The 17,925-nt window shown below is 37.7% G+C and overlaps 1 protein-coding gene across 3 annotated transcripts in view; it reads left to right on the forward strand.

Moving 5' to 3' along the window:
• The window catches only part of ecd (ecdysoneless cell cycle regulator), a 356,876-nt gene that overhangs the window by 324,329 nt on the left and 14,622 nt on the right, over positions 1–17,925 (forward strand). The window lies entirely within an intron of this gene.

The raw sequence follows: 17,925 nt of genomic DNA on the forward strand, positions 1-17,925 counted from the left end.
CCCCCCCCCCGACTGATAAGACTAGAGGAGAGAGTTGATAAGGTGATCGAGGACTTGGAACGTAAGTTAGGTAAGGTAGACTCCATCTTCCAGAGAATTGAAAGATTGGAACAACTAGAGAAGGCTAACAGAAACTTAACTGAAGAAGTAGAGGACCTAAAAAGACAGTTAGGAAATGTAAAGGAGGAGAATGAGAAATTGAAGAAGAATAGTAATGAAAACAGTGAGAAAATAGCTACAGAAGCTAAAAATTGGAGAATAACTCAAGAAGGGAATAAGGTTTCATTCACTGACATAGTCAAACAGCAATTGAAAGAACATAATGAAGACTCAGTTATTAAAGTGATGAGACAGAAGGAGAATATAGTAAGAGAATTAGCTGACAAAAAGAAATGTATAATTATATTAGGAATGGAAGAGAAACATAACCCAGATAGAACCGCAAGAATCAAGGAGGAAAATGAAAGGGTAAGCAGTTTATTAAAATTAGTCCAGGAAGATGAACCAGAAATTATAAAGGAAATTGAGGAAAAATTCAGACTCGGAAAATATAGTACAGATAAGACCAGACCAATTAAGATTAAATTCAGGTCACAAACAACGGCAGAGAAAATTCTATCCAAGACAGGGAAACTAGCAACAAATGATCAATATAAAAAGGTATGGATAAAAAGAGAAATGAATAAGGAGGAAAGAGAGGCAGAAAAGCAGAAAAGAATTGAAGCTAAGGCAAAAAACGAGGAAAGAACGGAGTCAGAGAAAGAGAGATTCTATTGGAGAGTAGTGAACATGAAAATAAAGCAGTTCGACATACTAAAGAAAAACATAAGGGAAACAGAGAACACAATGGAAGTGGCAGAAAACTAAGAGTGTCTTACACAAATATAGATGGATTGATAACAGGATTGAATGAACTGAATGATTATTTGAAAGAAAAAGAACCGGACATAATGGGAATTGTAGAAACAAAATTAAAAGGCCCACTACCACCCAACAGTGTAGGACATGATACATACAATTATTGGATTAGAAACAGAGAGAAAAAACAAGGGGGTGGAGTTATGTTCCTGTCAAAGAAGGATATAAACGTGAAAGGTGTCATATATGGAAAGAATACAGTAGAGATGATTATGATAGAAGTGGAAGACCGAGATAAGAAGAGCAGAAAATTTGTGATCAATTATGTGCCTCCGAAAACAGCCTCATGGGAGGAGAGTGAACATAAAAGTATGTTAGAGGACACAAAGATAGCATTAACTAAAATAATGGAAGACGGAGGAAGAATAGTTATGATGGGCGACTTTAATTGCAAAGAAATCTGCTGGGAAGAAATGACAGTAAAGAGTGGTGATGACTCATGGGGAAATGCTCTACTTGAGATGATTACTGACCATTCAATGACACAATGGATACAAGAGAACACTAGGTATAGAAATGAAGAAGAACCATCGAGGCTAGACTTAATAATTACATCTGAACCTAGAATAGTGGACAAGATTGAATATAAAACACCAATAGGTAAAAGTGACCACATATTGATTGAACTGGAACTTAATGAAGAAAAATATATGAAAAGAAATGAACAATATAGAAAAGGAAGAATGATGTATGAAAAAACAAACTTTGATAAAATAAGAGAATTCTTCCAACAAGAAAACTGGGAAGAAATATACAAAGAAGAAACATCAGTGGAAGAGAAATGGAATATTTTGACAAAAATTTACAAAGAAGGAGTGGAAAAGTATGTCCCAAGACAAAAACAAGAAAAAGAATATGTAAAATGCTGGTACAACAAAAGTTGTAGGGAGTTAAAAGACAAAAGAGACAAAGCCTGGACCGGATGGAAAAAAGACAGAAGACCTGAAAAATGGAAAATATATACTGGTTATAGAAATGAATATGTACAAAAGTGCAGAGAGGAAAAAAGAAAATATGAAAAAGATGTTATAGAAAAGTGTAAAGATCAACCAAAACTATTCTACAGATTTGTAAACAATAAACTGAAAAACAAACAAGACTTGGAGAAATTAAGACAAGGAGGAGTTGAATACACTGAGGAAATGGAAATGGCAGAAATTATGAACAAACATTTTAAATCAGTGTTTACAAGGGAAAATATACAACCTGAAGAGATTGAGTGGAAGGAAAAAGTCCCCCCTATGGAAGAAATAGAAGTAACGAAGAATGAAATATTGACACACTTGGGTAATTTTGATGTCAGAAAATCGCATGGGCCAGATGAAATAGCAAACTGGATTCTGAAAGAATGTAGGAATGAACTGGCAGACAAAATACATAGCATAATAAGCAGTTCCTTAAAAGAAGGAAAAGTTCCAGAAGATTGGAAAAAAGCAAATATAGTACCTATATATAAAGGAGGAAATAAAGAAGAACCTACCAACTATAGACCAGTCTCTCTAACAAGTACAATAGCAAAAATATGTGAAAGAATTATCAAAAGTAGATGGGTAAAATACTTGGAAAAAAACAACGTACTAAATCCAAGGCAATTTGGATTCAGACAAGGACGATCATGCGTCACCAATTTAATATGTTTCTATTCAAGACTAATAGATATAATACAAGAAAGAGATGGATGGGCTGATTGTGCATTTCTAGACCTAAAAAAAGCTTTTGACAAAGTACCACATAAGAAGTTGCTTAAGAAATTAGAATATGAAGGAGGAATACAAGGTAAATTGCTAAATTGGATGGAAGACTTTTTGCAAGAAAGAAAAATGAGAGTAGTGATAAGAGATCAGCACTCAAAATGGAATGAAGTAATAAGCGGTGTCCCGCAGGGAACAGTTCTGGCCCCAATAATGTTTGCTATATATATTAATGATATGGATGAGGGAATTGAAAGCTATATGAGCTTCTTTGCAGATGATGCAAAATTACTGAAAAGAGTGAAAACTGAAGAGGATTGTGAATCACTACAGAGAGATCTAAATAAAGTACAAGAATGGAGTAGGAAGTGGGAGATGGAGTTCAATACAAAAAAGTGTAGTATAATGGAATTTGGAAAAAGCAAAAACAGAATAACAGGATCATATAATTTGGGAGAAGAAGGAATAAAAAGAGTAGAAAATGAGAGGGACCTGGGAGTCATTGTTATGAATAATATGTCACCTGAGAAACATATAAATAAGATTTTTGGAGAAACTTATAATTTAATAAGAACAATCAAAGTGGCATTTACATACCTGGATGAAGAAATGGTGAGGAAAATCCTAATCACCCTGATAAGACCAAGATTGGAATATGCAGCAACGATATGGTCACCAAGTACAAAAAAATGTATAAAAAAACTTGAAAGAATACAAAGAGCAATTACTAAACTGGCACCAACACTCTCAAAACTATCATATGAAGAGAGACTACAAAAACTTAAACTACAGACACTAGAGCAAAGAAGAGAGAGAGGAGATTTGATAGCTATTTACAGAATCATGAAAGGCATAGAAATTACTGATAGAGAGAATCTGATAAAATGGGATGACAGAAATACAAGAGGACACGGAAAGAAAATAAAAAAAGACAACTATAGAAGAGATTTGAAAAAGAACAGCTTTCCTCACAGAGCAATAGACAGTTGGAACAAGTTAGATGAGAAAGTGGTGTGTGCAAAAACAATACATGAATTTAAAAATAGTTTAGATAAAATGAGATATGAAGACGGGACCTCACGAGCATAGCTCCCCTTCCCGTAAAATACAACTAGGTAAATACAACTAGGTAAATACACACACACACACACTATATATATATATATATATATATATATATATATACAATATATACATATACTTACGTATACATACATATGCAAATATATACACGTACGCACACATACATATACATACATATATGTACATATATATATATATATATATATATATATATATATATATATATATATATATATATATACATATCCGAGAGTTGACACCTTGACGTGGTGGATAGGCTTGAGAATCTCAGTGATTACAAAAGCTATGTCGATAGAGAGGAAATCTTTGTAGGGTCACCCATATCGAATAGGTTTTGTAAGGAAGATGATACAAAGAGCAGCTCACACACACAGTCGCAAGACCCACTCCTAACTGGCACGTCCCTAATGGCGAACAGGGAAATTCCTCATAGATATATGGGGTACCATCATAAAGACGGCGTGGACTATTGGGCAGCCTGTAGCTATAGGGTTTCACCGAATATAATGAATAAGGTGACACCAGAGAAATATCTCACCAAAAACCAGTTGACATGGAGGTGAGATTACTGCCAAAAAATCCCTTCATGGCAAACACGAATAGTACAACCAAAAGAAAACCGGGCGTTCATGTTGGATCATCGTCTCCTAAAGGGCCAACTGCATTGCCTCGTGTCCATACGGGTAGTGTGCCACCGAATGTGAGTAAGCTCTGTCCAAGCAGATCCAAGTCTTGGACATTAAACAACATGAAGAAAACGAAGATCTATACCTACAACGTAAGAAGTCTCTCAGAAAATCACAGGCTGGAGAGTTTAATGGAAGAACTAGATAACATCAAGTGGGACACCGTAGGACTGTCGAAGTCCGAAGAGCGGAAGAAAAGCTGATACAATTACATGATGATCACCTCCTCTTCTACTATAGAGATAAGGACAAAGAAAGATATAGTGGGGTAGGATTCTTCATAAACCAAGAGGTTGCTGGTAACGTAGTCAGCTTCAGTAGTTTATCGGACAGGATAGCTTGGATCGTGATTAGACTATGTAAAAGGTACACTCTAAAAATAGCTCAGGTTTATGCATCAACTTTACAGAGTTCAGACGATGAAATTGAGTCCTATGATTTAAGTCAGGTAATGGATCAAGAAAAAAGTAAGTACACGTTGGTAATAGGCGACGTTAATGCTAAAGTAAGGAAGAAGATAGGATATGAGACGTGGATCGGTAAGTTTGGAGTAGGTAAAAGAAATGACAGAGGCGAGATGTTAGTCAATTTTGCAGAGAACTACAATGTGAGGATAATGAACACTTTCTTCCAAAAGCGTGTAGGTTCTAAATAGACATGGAGAAGTTCAAATGTAATAACAAAGGACGAAATAGCCTTCATATAAGGAGATGAGAGCAAAATCGTTAGCAGTGTTACGGTGATAAATAAATTCAACATAGGTAGCGACCATAGAATTGTAGGTTGCACTGCTAAGTTCAATTTCAGAGCCGAGAGAAATAAACTAGTTGTAAGAAAGAAAATAAGCCTTGCATAGGTTAAGGATAATAAAAAGAAATTTCAGTTAGAAATTAGAAATAGATTCGAAGCTCTAAGAACTAACGAGGACAGCGTGGAAGATATGAATTTGAATTTAGTAAATATGTTTGAAAATGGAAATGGGGAAATCATTAAATGCAGAGACAGAATGGTAAAAAGAGTAGAAGAATTTTACCAAGAACTTTACTCGTCGAAGACCGTAGTTGAGTCAATAAATCCATGTGAAGACGTTAGTAGTGTACCACGTATTACAAAGGAAGTAGAATTTACTCTAAAAACTATGAAACGAGGAAAAGCACCTGGGGAAGATGGTATATCGATAGATCTGTTGAAAGACGCAGGTAAATTAGTTCATATTAAATTAGCTCAGTTGTACACCCAGTGCTTACGTGAAGAAAGCGTTCCTGATGCGTGGTCCAATGCTGTAATGATTTTGCTTCATAAAGAAGGAGACCAGAAGGACCTTAGTAACTATCGACCGATTAGCTTGCTATCAAATGTATATAAAGTATTCTCCAAGGTCCTTACAAATAAAGTGAAGTTTTAGATGGAAACCAACCGAGAGAACAGGCAGGGTTTAGAAGCGGATATTCGACTCTAGACCATTTGCAGGCGATAAACCAACTAATCGAGAAAACGACAGAATGCAATGTACCTCTGAGTTTAGCTTTTGTAGATTACGAGAAGGCCTTTGACTCGGTAGAACAAATAGCAATACTAAACTCGCTACGCAAACAGGGTACAAACGCACAGATCGTAAGAGTTTTAGAAAAGATTTATGCGAAAGGTACCACTATAATTCGACTACATAAAGATACAGAAAAGATCAAGATCGATAAAGGAGTACGGCAAGGCGATACAATTTCACCCAAATTATTTACAGCTTGTTTGGAAGATATTTTCAGTATGTTGAGTTGGGAAAACAAAGGTTTGAAGATTAATGGCGAATATTTGAACCACCTAAGATTTGCGGAATTCCACTTACTCTTTTACCGCCTCCACAATATCTTTCGCTCTAGTCTGCTGTCTCACCCAATGTGCTTTTTCGGTCTCTCAGTGTATTCCCATCACTGATCTTTTCATTCTTCTCTGTATAGGCCTTATTTTTGTTTCCATCGCCTTTGTCAGTTTCCATGTCTCACACCCGTAGATTATTGCTGGCAGAATGCATTGATTTTAAACTTTACGTTTCAAACATAAATGTAGAGAGCCTGACAGAATTTCATTGTACTTACCAAACACTTTCCAACCAATTGTAATTAGTCTTTTTATTTCATTATCATGATCTTTTGTCATTTTCACCATCTGGCTTAAATAATTATACTCATCAACTTCTTCAAGATTCACTATCAGTTATAATCTCTTTGAACTTTCGTATTGAACATTACTTTGGTTTTAATCTTATTCATTTTTTAAACCTGCTTTGAGACTTTCCTTGTTTAGATCACTCAGCATATCTTCCAAGTCTTCTGCTCTTTCTGAAATATGAATAATTTCATCCGCAAATCTTAGATGATTCATATATTCGCCATTAATCTTCAAGCCTTTCTTTTCCCAAATAAGTTGTAAATTATTTGGGTGAAATGGTATCACCTTGCCGTATTCCTTTCTTGATCTTTATGTAGTAAATTATAGTGGTACCTGTCGCATAAATCTTTTCTACAACAATTACGATCTGTTCGTTTGTACCCTGTTTGCGTACCGAGTTTAGAATTGCTGTTTGATCCACCGAGTCAAAGGCCTTCTCGTAATCAACAAAAGCTAAACAGACAGGTATATTGTATTCAGTCGTTTTCTCGATTAATTGTTTTATCGCCTGCAAATGGTCTAGAGTCGAATATCCGCTTCTAAAGCCTGGCTGTTCTTTCGTTTGGTTTCCATCTAAAACTTCACTGAGTCTATTTTTAAAGATCTTGGAGAATTCTTTATGTACATTTTATAGCAAGTTAATCGGTCGATAGTTACTAAGGTCCTTCTGGTCTCCTTTTTTATGAAGCATTGCACCACGCATCAGGAAGGCTTTCTTGACGCAAACACTGGCTATACAACTGAGCTAACTTAACATGAACTGCATAAACACGGCAAAGGAAACATGTACTGGAAGTGAAACGTTTATTCCTGACGTTTCGCCGGGAATGAACGTTTCACTTCCAGTCCATGTTTCCTTTGCCGTGTTTATGCAACTTGTTCACATAGATTTTCATTCAACATGAACTTCTTTCCATGCGTCTTTCAAGAGATCTATCGATATAACATCTTTCCCAGGTGCTTTTCCTCGTTTCATGTTTTTATATTAAATTCTATTTCTTCCTTTGTAATCTCTGGTACACTACTAACGTCTACAGATGAATTTACTGACTCAACTACGGTCTTCGACGAGTAAAGCTCTTGGTAAAAATTCTTCTACTGTTTACCATTCTGTCTTTGCATTTAATGATTTGTCAATTTCTATCTTACAAACTATATCATTTGCTGGCTTGCTAAAGTATGTCTGCACTCGGTCTCTTTAATACTTTTACCTTTCGGAATAGTTTCTTTATTCTTTTCTGTGATCTCTGTATTTTGTTGATATGTTTGTTTAGTTGTACTCTTTTTATTTCATCTCTCCTGCTTTTAATCTGCATGGTCTTTCTTCTTTTAATTAGGCCATTTGTAGCTTTGGTGTATTTTTTTTTTTTCTACTTTCTCTGCCGATTCCCTAATGATGTTTACTAAATTCAAATCCATATCTTTGACGGTGTCCTCATTAGATTTTAGAGCTTCGAATCTATTTTTAATTTCTAATTGAAATTTCTTATTATCCTTAATCTTTGCATAGATGATTTTTTTTAACTAGTTTATTTGTCTCTGTTCTCAAATTGAATTTAGCTGTTCAACCTACCGTTCTATGGTCACTACCTATGTTAACTTTATTTATGACCGCAATATTGCTAACGCTCTGCTCCAATCTCCTAATATGAAGTCTACATTGTTCTTTGTTGTTCCATTTGGACTTCAGGTCCATGTACAACCTACACGCTATTGGAAGAGAGTATTCATTGTCCTCATGTAGTTCTCTGCAAAATTGACTAACGTCTCGCCTTTGTGATTTCTTTCACCTACTCCAAACATCTCAGTCGTCCGATTACAGGAAGTCTTTTGTTAGTACCAGGGGCTCCCCTGAGGGCTTCCAATGGGTTCCACAGGGGCTCCCCAGGAGTTTCCAGAGCGCACCCCAGGGGCTCCGCATGTGCTCCCCTTGAAGTCCCAGGGTGTTCTTAATGGGCTTCTCAAGAGTTCCTAGAGGGCTCCACAAGGAATCCCCACAGGAATTCTCAGCGGTTCCCAAGTGACTATCCAAGGGCTCCCAAAGGGCTCCCCGGGTGTTTCCAGAGGCTTCCCCGGGTGTTTGCGGACGTCTCGCTCTCAGCCAATCAGTCGTCTCCGTTGCCGTGACGTCACCGCTCTTGGCCAATCAGTCGTCTCCGTTTCCGTGACGTCACCACTCTCTTAGCCAATCAGTGGCCTGCGTTTATCCTTAGAAGACGTTACCATGTTACTGGGCCAACTATACCCGGCGATGTCCTTTTTTCGGCGGAACCGCCGTTCTGACCATTTCGACAACAAATTCTTTTCTTTTTTAGTACATGTATTATATATATATATATATATATATATATATATATATATATTTGGATAAGACCAGCGCTAATTTAGTATCAAATATCTTCTTTGTAGTTTTTTCTATCTTCCGAATAGACTTATAATCAGAAGGATGGTCAAACACGAGGATATCGAGATCCATAGTATATTGCTAAGAAAATACTATACAATAATACAGAATGCGATCTTTCGGTTGATGCATTCAACCATCTTCAGGCGAGAAAAGGTGCTAATACAGAAAAGGATGCAAATACTCTACAAAATTTTTGTAGTGAACATGGTACTGGGAGAGGCAACATATACTTGCGCTCCGTGGGAAGGGACAGTTGCTACCTAGGTCGGCGCCGAATGTAGCTGCGTAGGCTGGGTCTTGCTATTTGGTGGGATTGTGTCTGCGGTGCTGGGAAGATGTCCGCTGGTACTTCGAGGGACTATGTCCGCGGTGCTGGGAGGATGTCTGCTGGAATTCTGTGGGGTGGATCTGTTGTTGCTTGGAGTTATTGGGTCTACGATGCTCGGAAGTATTTGAACAGTAGAGTTCTTATGCAGGTGGAGGGTACCAGGTGTGTCGGTCTGTATATTGATGAGAGGAGTCTGTTGTGAAATGTAGACTTTCTCAAAGATGTGTATTTTTTGTGATTGCCATAATGTCTAAGTATTTTCGTGTTATCCAACAAGTGTTGTCTTGTAAGGGTTTGGTTGTGAGTTTGATTCATATGTTTATATATGCTGCCCTCACGAACATGCATTGTAAGTCTCCTGCTGAGCGAAGCCGTCGTAACACCAATGTAAGACTTGCAATCTTATGTATAACATTAATCAAATTCCCCATACATACGTCTCTCTTCCTGTGTGATCAGATTAATTTTGTTCAGTCTTCAAAAGATTAATTTCTCATACATATTATAGTTTTCCTCTGTATCACCTCCAGTTTATGTATATAGATATATGGAATAGGGGGAGGCTGTTCAGGGTGGTCAGAAGGTTTAACTTAATAGATCTTGTGTTAGGGTAGGAAAGGAATTTTGAGGATAGATTGAAATGAAGGCGGGGCTGCACTAGGGTTGTGTAATGTCACCATGGTTGCTTAACATGTACAGATAGTCGTCGACTTTCGACCAGTTTGTCTGAATTGTTATCATGCACTTAAAAAATGAACGAATTCCATCGACACGGCGTAGTACCACTCACAAAAACAAACGTTTTCCGACACTGATTACGACTTGGCACTCAAGTGGCGTACCGAATCAGTCTTTGTCAGGATCGGTGGATGCCGGGTAGCGGCTGTCCAAAGGGTAAACACTGGTAAACCGTGTGGTTTATCTACAAGGAAGAGTAGGGTTTCACTTTATCTTTTTCGGAAGGCGCGCCCCACGATACCGCGGCTTGACTGTAGTGATTCGCCAGGTGTTCGGCGCCGAGTTGGGGAGTGACTTCTGGCTCCGGGTGCGAAAAGAGAGACAAATGTTGATGTCACTGCCCATGTTCAGAGCACTCAACTTATCTTGCAAGTTTTCTGCTTTTACTGAAATAAGAATAATGTCATCCGCAAATCTTAGGTGGTTCAAATATTCGCCATTAATCTTCAAACCTTTCTCTTCCCAACTCAAACTTCTGAAAATCTCTTCCAAACAACCAGTAAATAAATTGGGTAAATTTGTATCGCCTTGCCATACTCCTTTCTTGATCTTGATTGTTTTTTTCTGTATATTTATACAGTATACCTTTCGCATAAATCTTTTCTAGAACCCTTACGATCTGTTCGTTTGTACCCTGCTTGCATAGCGAGTTTAGTATTACTATTTGTTCTACCGAGTCAAAGGCCTTATGGTAATCTACAAAAGCTAAACAGAAATGTATATTGTATTCTGTCGTTTTCTCGATTAGTTGGTTCATCGCCTTCAAATGGTCTAAAGTCGAATATCCGCTTCGAAAGCCTGCCTGTTCTCTCGGTTGGTTTCCATCTAATACTTGACTTACTTTGTAAGGATCTTGGAGAATATATATAATTGATAGCAAGCTAATCTGTCGGTAATTACTAAGGTCCTTCAGGTCTCTTTTTTTATGAAGCAAAATCACTAGCATTGCACCAGGATTCAGGAACGCTTTCTCGAACAATGTACAACTGAGCTAACTTAATATGAACTTCTTTCCTTGCGTCTTTCAATAGATCTATCGATATACCATCTTCCCCAGATGCTTTTCCTCGTTTCATATTCTTTAGAGCAAATTCTACTTTGTAATCTGTGGAGCACTACTAACGTCTACAGATGAATTTACTGACTCAACTACGGTCTTCGACGAGTAAAGCTCTTGGTATAATTCTTCTACTCTTTATACCATTCTGTCTCTGAATTTAATGATTTCTCCATTTCTATATTTCAAACATGTCATTTGCTGTCTTTCTAAAGCATGTCTACGCTCGGTCCCTTTAATACTTTTACCGTTTCGAATGTTTTCTTTAATTTCATTCATGTTTCTCTTTCTTTTCTCTGATCTCTGCATTTTGTTTATCAGATTTAGTTATACTTTTTCTGTATATATATATGTGTGTGTGTATATATGTATATATATATGCAATAGAAACACTAGGAACGTGTGTTCACAAATGCGTAAGTAACCATTAGGAAAAGTAAACTAACGAAACAGAGCGTTTTCGCACAATTACAACTTCAGTGCTGATACAAAGGAATTAATTCCTTCTTTGTATCAGCACTGAAGATGTAATTATACAAAAGCGCTGTGCTTCGTTAGTTTACTTTTCCTAATGGTTACTTACGCATTGTGTGAGGTGTGTGTAATCATGAGAAAGGTTTATAATTGTAATACAAAACCTCAACGATGTAAACACGTGTTAACGAGGAAAAATATTTGATTAGGGAAAAAATGAAGATATCGTTAAATTGTCATTAGTATTTATGTTGAGTAGAAAACACTGGATATAACTTTTCTCTCATTCTCCTAAGCCTTCCTGTTAGGGAAAGCCTGATGGTTCTGCAGTGTAACCTTAAGGATTACATGTGTCTTTATTTTTAGTGTTTTATTGTATATATATATTTATATTTCCACATGTCCACCATCATTAGGAATACAAAGGGTAATACGATTTCGCAATAGTCTTACCTCTATAGAAGAACTGGTAGTGATAATCTTGTAACTGTATCAGCTTTTCTTCCGCTCTTCGAACTTTGCTCATTCCCACGATGTCCCACTTCATATCTAGTTCTTCCAATAAACTCTCGAGCCTGTGGTCTTCTGAGAGGGTTATTACGTTGTAAGTACAGATCTTCATTTCCTTCATGCTATTTAATACCCAAGACATGGATCTGCTTGGACAGTGCTTACTCATATTTTGCGGCACACTACCCGTAAGCACACAAGGCAATGAGGTTGGACCTTTAGGAGACGATGATCCAACAGGAATGCCCGGTTTTCTTTTGGTTATGCAATTCATGGTTTCTACGAAGGAATTTTGGTAGCAATCTCACCTAGTTTCTGGTGAGATATTTCTTTGATATCACCTTATTCATCATGTTCAATGGGTCCCTATATATTTATAGGGTGCCCAATGGTCCACGCCGTCATAACGATGGTACTCCATATATCTATGAGGAATTTACCTGTTCGCCATCAGGGACATTCCAGTAAGCAGTGGGTCGTGCGACTGTGTGTGCGAGCTGCTCTTTGTCTCATCTCTCTTACAAAACCTGTCCGATATGGGTGACCCTGCAGAGATTTTCTATCTATCGACATAGTTTTTGTAGTCATTAAGATTCCTATACTTACTTCCAATTTTCTGCCATCCTCTCCCCTTGTACATCTCATCACCTAACATTTATCGACATTTATCTTCAACTTCCTTCTTTCGCACACCTTCCCAATCTCCGTCACTAACTTCCTTTATCCCTCCTCAGATCCTGCAACCAGCTCCTTGTGTACACACACACACACACACACACATACAATTGTCCACGCCGTTATGGCCATAGAATATATAATGACACAATGGGTAAAAAAAAAAATACCAGATATAGAAATAATGAAAAACCGTTGAGACTAGATCTAATATTTACACCAGAGCCTGAAATTGTTGATAAAATTTAATACAAGACACCAATTGGGAAGAGTGACCACATACTACTCGAGTTTGAGCTAAAAGAGGAAATATATATAGCAAGAAATGAGAAATACAGAAAACGAAGACGGATGTATAAAAAACTGACTTTGGAAAACTTGGAAATTTATTTAAAAAAAGAGAGTTGGGAAAATTCTACAATAGACACAAGTGGAAGAGAAATGGATGATTTTCAAGGAGATCTACAACGAAAGAATGGATAAATATATACCAAGACAATAACAAGAAAAGGTGTATATTAAGTATTGGTTTAACGGAAGGTGCAGTGAGGCGAAACATTGAAGAGATAAAGCTTGGAAAAGATGGAGAAAATATAAAAACCTGGAAAGTGGCAAATATATATCAATCTAAGGAATGAATATGTAAAAGTACGCAGGGAGGGAAAAAGAATTAGAAAAATGTAAGGACCAACCAAAATTATTCTGTAGATATGTGAACAGTAAAAAAAAAAACAGGAGATAGTAAAATTACGCCAAGGGAACATAAAATACACAGAAGATAGAGAAATGGCTGAAGACATGAACAAACACTGCAAGTCTGTGTTCACTAGAGAAAATATACAGCACTAGGATGATGGAAGTGAAGTGAGAGATCAATCCCCCCCCCCTTTTTAGAAAAATAATTGTAACAGGAAATCGCGCGGCCCGGATGGAATTGCAAACTGGATATTAAAAGAATGTATAGATGAACTAATAGACAAAGTATACAAGATAAGAAGCTGCTCACTCTAAGAAGGGAAAATACCGGAAGACTGTAAAAATACCAATATCGTACCAATATATAAAGGGGAAAACAAGGAAGACCCAACAAATTAAAGACTCGTCTCCCACTACGACAGTCCGGGTTCAAAACCTGCCCATGACTAAATTAATTTCAGTATTGCTGCGCTGCGAGTTGTTACTCCAACTCGTGGGCGGGGAGTTGTGTGTGTGTGTGCGTGTAAGATCAGCATTACCCATAGATCTGTCATATGAGCTTTGAGCTCTCTTCTGGGAGGGAAATAACTGTTGATCACGAGTCCAACAAGTGATCCAGGACCATGGTGAATCACACACACACACACTGAAGGTGGCGCTAAATAACTATCCAGTTTTTGCATAAATACGTATTTGTGATTTGTTTATTAATAATATTGTTATTTTTTTTATTTACTTGTTAGCATTATATTTTTGCGGGTATGCGCGATACACATATATGTTGTGGAAGAACAACTTTGGGAAAAAAGTCATTGTAATGTTTTTGTAATTTGTTTAGTTGTACTAGATTCTGTTGTTTTCAAAATACGATGAAATACTTGAGCATAATTATTATATTAGTTATAGACATTTGATTGATATATTGAGTTATACATAGAGAATAAGAAATATGCCATAAAAAATGGGAGTACGAATTAGTGTTACAGAAAATGTAAAGGTGTTGAGGGATGACTATAAGAAAGGTATTGTTCTTTACTTCAGTGCTTTAGAATAAAATACTCATAGAGAACAAGAACGTGTTTACGAAGGAGTGTACACCGTGATAATTTTTTGGAAAACATAATACAGAGAGTATAAATGTGGGTGTTTGTTAAATTTGTTACTTTTTTCGATGTCTGGTTTCGTTATTGATCGAAACTTTGCCACGTAACCCTTGTGTATGAAAAAAGGGGGGAGGGGACATCTATAGATGGACTTGTCACTTGAGTAAATTCATTGAACAATTTAAGCTGAAAGAACGAGCCATGATACAGAGGATATGAATAAAGAAGTGGATGCTAGATATATTGGGGTGCCAATGTTGCTCGAGAATGGAGGATATGTGATAGATGTATGCTGCAAGGGGCAGATTATCGGTGGCATTCTTTCAAGAAGAAACCAATTCATAAATCTGCATGAAAGCTAACTAGTAGATGTGTAAGATGTATGGTTTACCATAGGGTCATAGATCAAAAGATAAGAGACACAAGATGTGATTGTCGAGTTGGTCAAGAGAGGTTATATTGGATCATTACATTACTTTCTGCTGCAAAATAATGATGATGATAGTAATAATGAATAAAATGGTGAAGAGTAAAGAAAACAGTTTGTAATTTGTTGTTGATGAACAGTGTTTTACTATTGCTTGGTCCACATAGGGAGGGTCCTCGCCTCACAAGTATAGCTGTAGACACATCTATCCGATTACAGAATGCTGTTATGAGGGTCACATCAGATAATGAGCGTATGATGCTGGTGTGGTTGGAACACACCTTGGACTTCATATTTCTTATTGCAATGACTGCTTCTACCGAAACATGTGAACTTGCACAAATGTTCTATGCCAAATTTTACTCCTCAGACCACCTGTGTCCACCAATGAAAACGCTTGTTCTTTTTGGCGACTTCACTGCATTTACTGCCACTAGCAGAATTGGTTATAAAGTTTGCATTAATCCCCGTTGTTATGGAACCAGGCACACATAACACTTCACTCCACAAGTTATGGATTACTGGCTCCTGATTCCAGAGACGAAAGCTACATTGGTGAACTTGTTCCATTGTACACTAGCACTACCTTCACTGTTCTCAAACGCTACGTCAGCACATCCTCCCATGATTGTACACTGATTACATCCATCACAGATCCATCCTGGACGCTCTTTGATTCTTGGCTATCAGCTCAACTAGAGCGGCTCGTCGGCACCATCTTATACTGCCCAGTCCTCTGCTGGTTGGCACCGAGCTGTTTTGCCGATAATGACGCATTTGTCATCGATGACTGGCTCATTGTCTTAGAGAAGCTTCCCGTCAAACTAGGTGTGCGCAGATGATGAATGTAACGTGAGAAGCCATCATCTTCAACTCACTCTTCTGGTACTAGGCCGGTAACGACGCCAGCGCCATATCCCATCAGGTTTCTGGTCGCAGTCACCTCGTATCTTCCACCTAGCCTATTTCAGTTAAAATGATCTCTTCCTCTTGTGACTTCAGCCATCAGATTCGAAATGAATAGCTGTACAACTGGAAATGGTAAAGTCGAGTCTTCCCGTGGTGTAACGTTATAAAGATATACGGCTTCCTCCACCGAACAGCACTTCCGTGCCGCGATGACTTCGACATGCGCACTCTCCAGTTATAAGCAAAATTTGCAAACGTCCAACTACAAGACACAATGTCACTGTCATTAAGAATCTCTTGCGGTGTTTCATGCTTAGAAACATTGCCTCAGACTAATCAATGACGTTGGAACTAGTCTGCAACCTCAGGGGTGGGCAAACTGTAACTTAACTGGCGCCGGATCTTTATATTTAAGATCCTCTCCAAAGGGCGTGATCTTACAATCGTGAACCAATTGAATTTCCTCCACCCTTTCCCCAACCAGATTCGTTGTTACAAGTCTATATGCAATATTGTTTACTTAAGCAATCTCGAATCTCTACATAACTTAGGTTACAAAATTTCTACGTCACCAAAGTGCCTCCTGTCAATGTTTATAAAATATAATGCCGAGAGCAAACTTATGCAATCCTTCGCCTACGAACTGTGCTGTTTACAAGCACCCAAACAATAAGAATACAACCCTTGCTTTCTACCCTTCTTCCTGCCTGTTTCTACCTATTCTCTACCAGCCTCTTACACTTCCGGCGAGCTCTCCTTGTAACCGCCGTAACATTCTCACAGGACGACCACCTACCCTTGTTATCAGTGCTCAGGAAGCTTATATTAGATATAGTGGCTCTCTCAGAGGTAAGAAGACCAGGCAGCAGTGAGACCAGTGATGAGGGTTACACCTACTTCTGGTTGGGCTGAATCGATAGTGCCCAACTTGCAGGCATATCTGTAGGTATATCTAGCCAGCTTCATCATGCTGTTGTAAAGGTTATTTAGGTTGATGAGCTTATGATGCTGGTGAGGCTGAAGCACACCTTGGGCTTCATCTCTTGTATTGCAGTGTATGTTCCTACTTAGGCAAATAATCTTGAAGGGGAGATGTTCTGTATCAAGCTTGAATCTATAGTTGACCAGTGTCCGCTATGTTCTATGTGCTTAAATCTATAGCTGACCAGTGCCTGCCATGTGACACACTTATTGTTTTAGGCAGCTTCAATGCTTTTATTGGCGCCAACAAATCTGGCAATGAAGTTTATATTGGCCCCCATGGTTCTAGAACCAGGAACATGATACAGTTCTCTCCGTCTGAACTTTCAAAGTCCAGAGTGCTGAGAATTGGTGGTTCTTGGTTCCAGAGATGAGAACTTCATCAATACACATGGTATAGTAATGCTTATGGGGGAAATAATAGCAATACAAGCAGAAATAATGGACCAAATAACAAACCTTGATGTCATGAAATTGCACGGCCCGGATGGAATTGCAAACTGGATGCTAAAGGAGTGTAAAGAACTGGTAGGCTAAATATATAATAAGATGCTCACTTAAAGAAGGAAAAATACCAGAAGATTGAAAAAAGTCCACCATTGTGCCAATATATAAAGGAGGAAACAAGGAAGACTCAACAAATTACACACTGGTTTCCCTTACAAATATAGTAGCCAAAATTTGTGAAAAAGTTACCAAAAATAGATGGACAAAACATCTGGAGGAGAACGACATACTAAACCGGAGACAGTTTGAATTTAGACAGGGAAGATCATGTGCCACAAATCTGATCTGTTTCTACTCAAGACTATTAGATATAATACAGGAAAGGGACGAATGAGCTGATTGTCTCCTGATAAACAGATAAACAAAATTGTTGGAGAAATCTACAACTTGCTGAGATCAGTAAAGGTGGCATTTACTTGGATGAAGAAATGGTGAAGAAAATACTAGTCACGCTGATAAGGCCAAGACACTATGGTCACCCAGTACTAGAAAATATATAAGGAAAATTGAAAGAATCTAAAGAGCAACTACAAAGATGGTCCCCACAC

Source organism: Oratosquilla oratoria, chromosome 26 (genome assembly GCF_046742065.1).
Source record: "Oratosquilla oratoria isolate Oo_2021 chromosome 26, ASM4674206v1, whole genome shotgun sequence".
Taxonomy (NCBI): Eukaryota; Metazoa; Arthropoda; class Malacostraca; order Stomatopoda; family Squillidae; genus Oratosquilla; species Oratosquilla oratoria.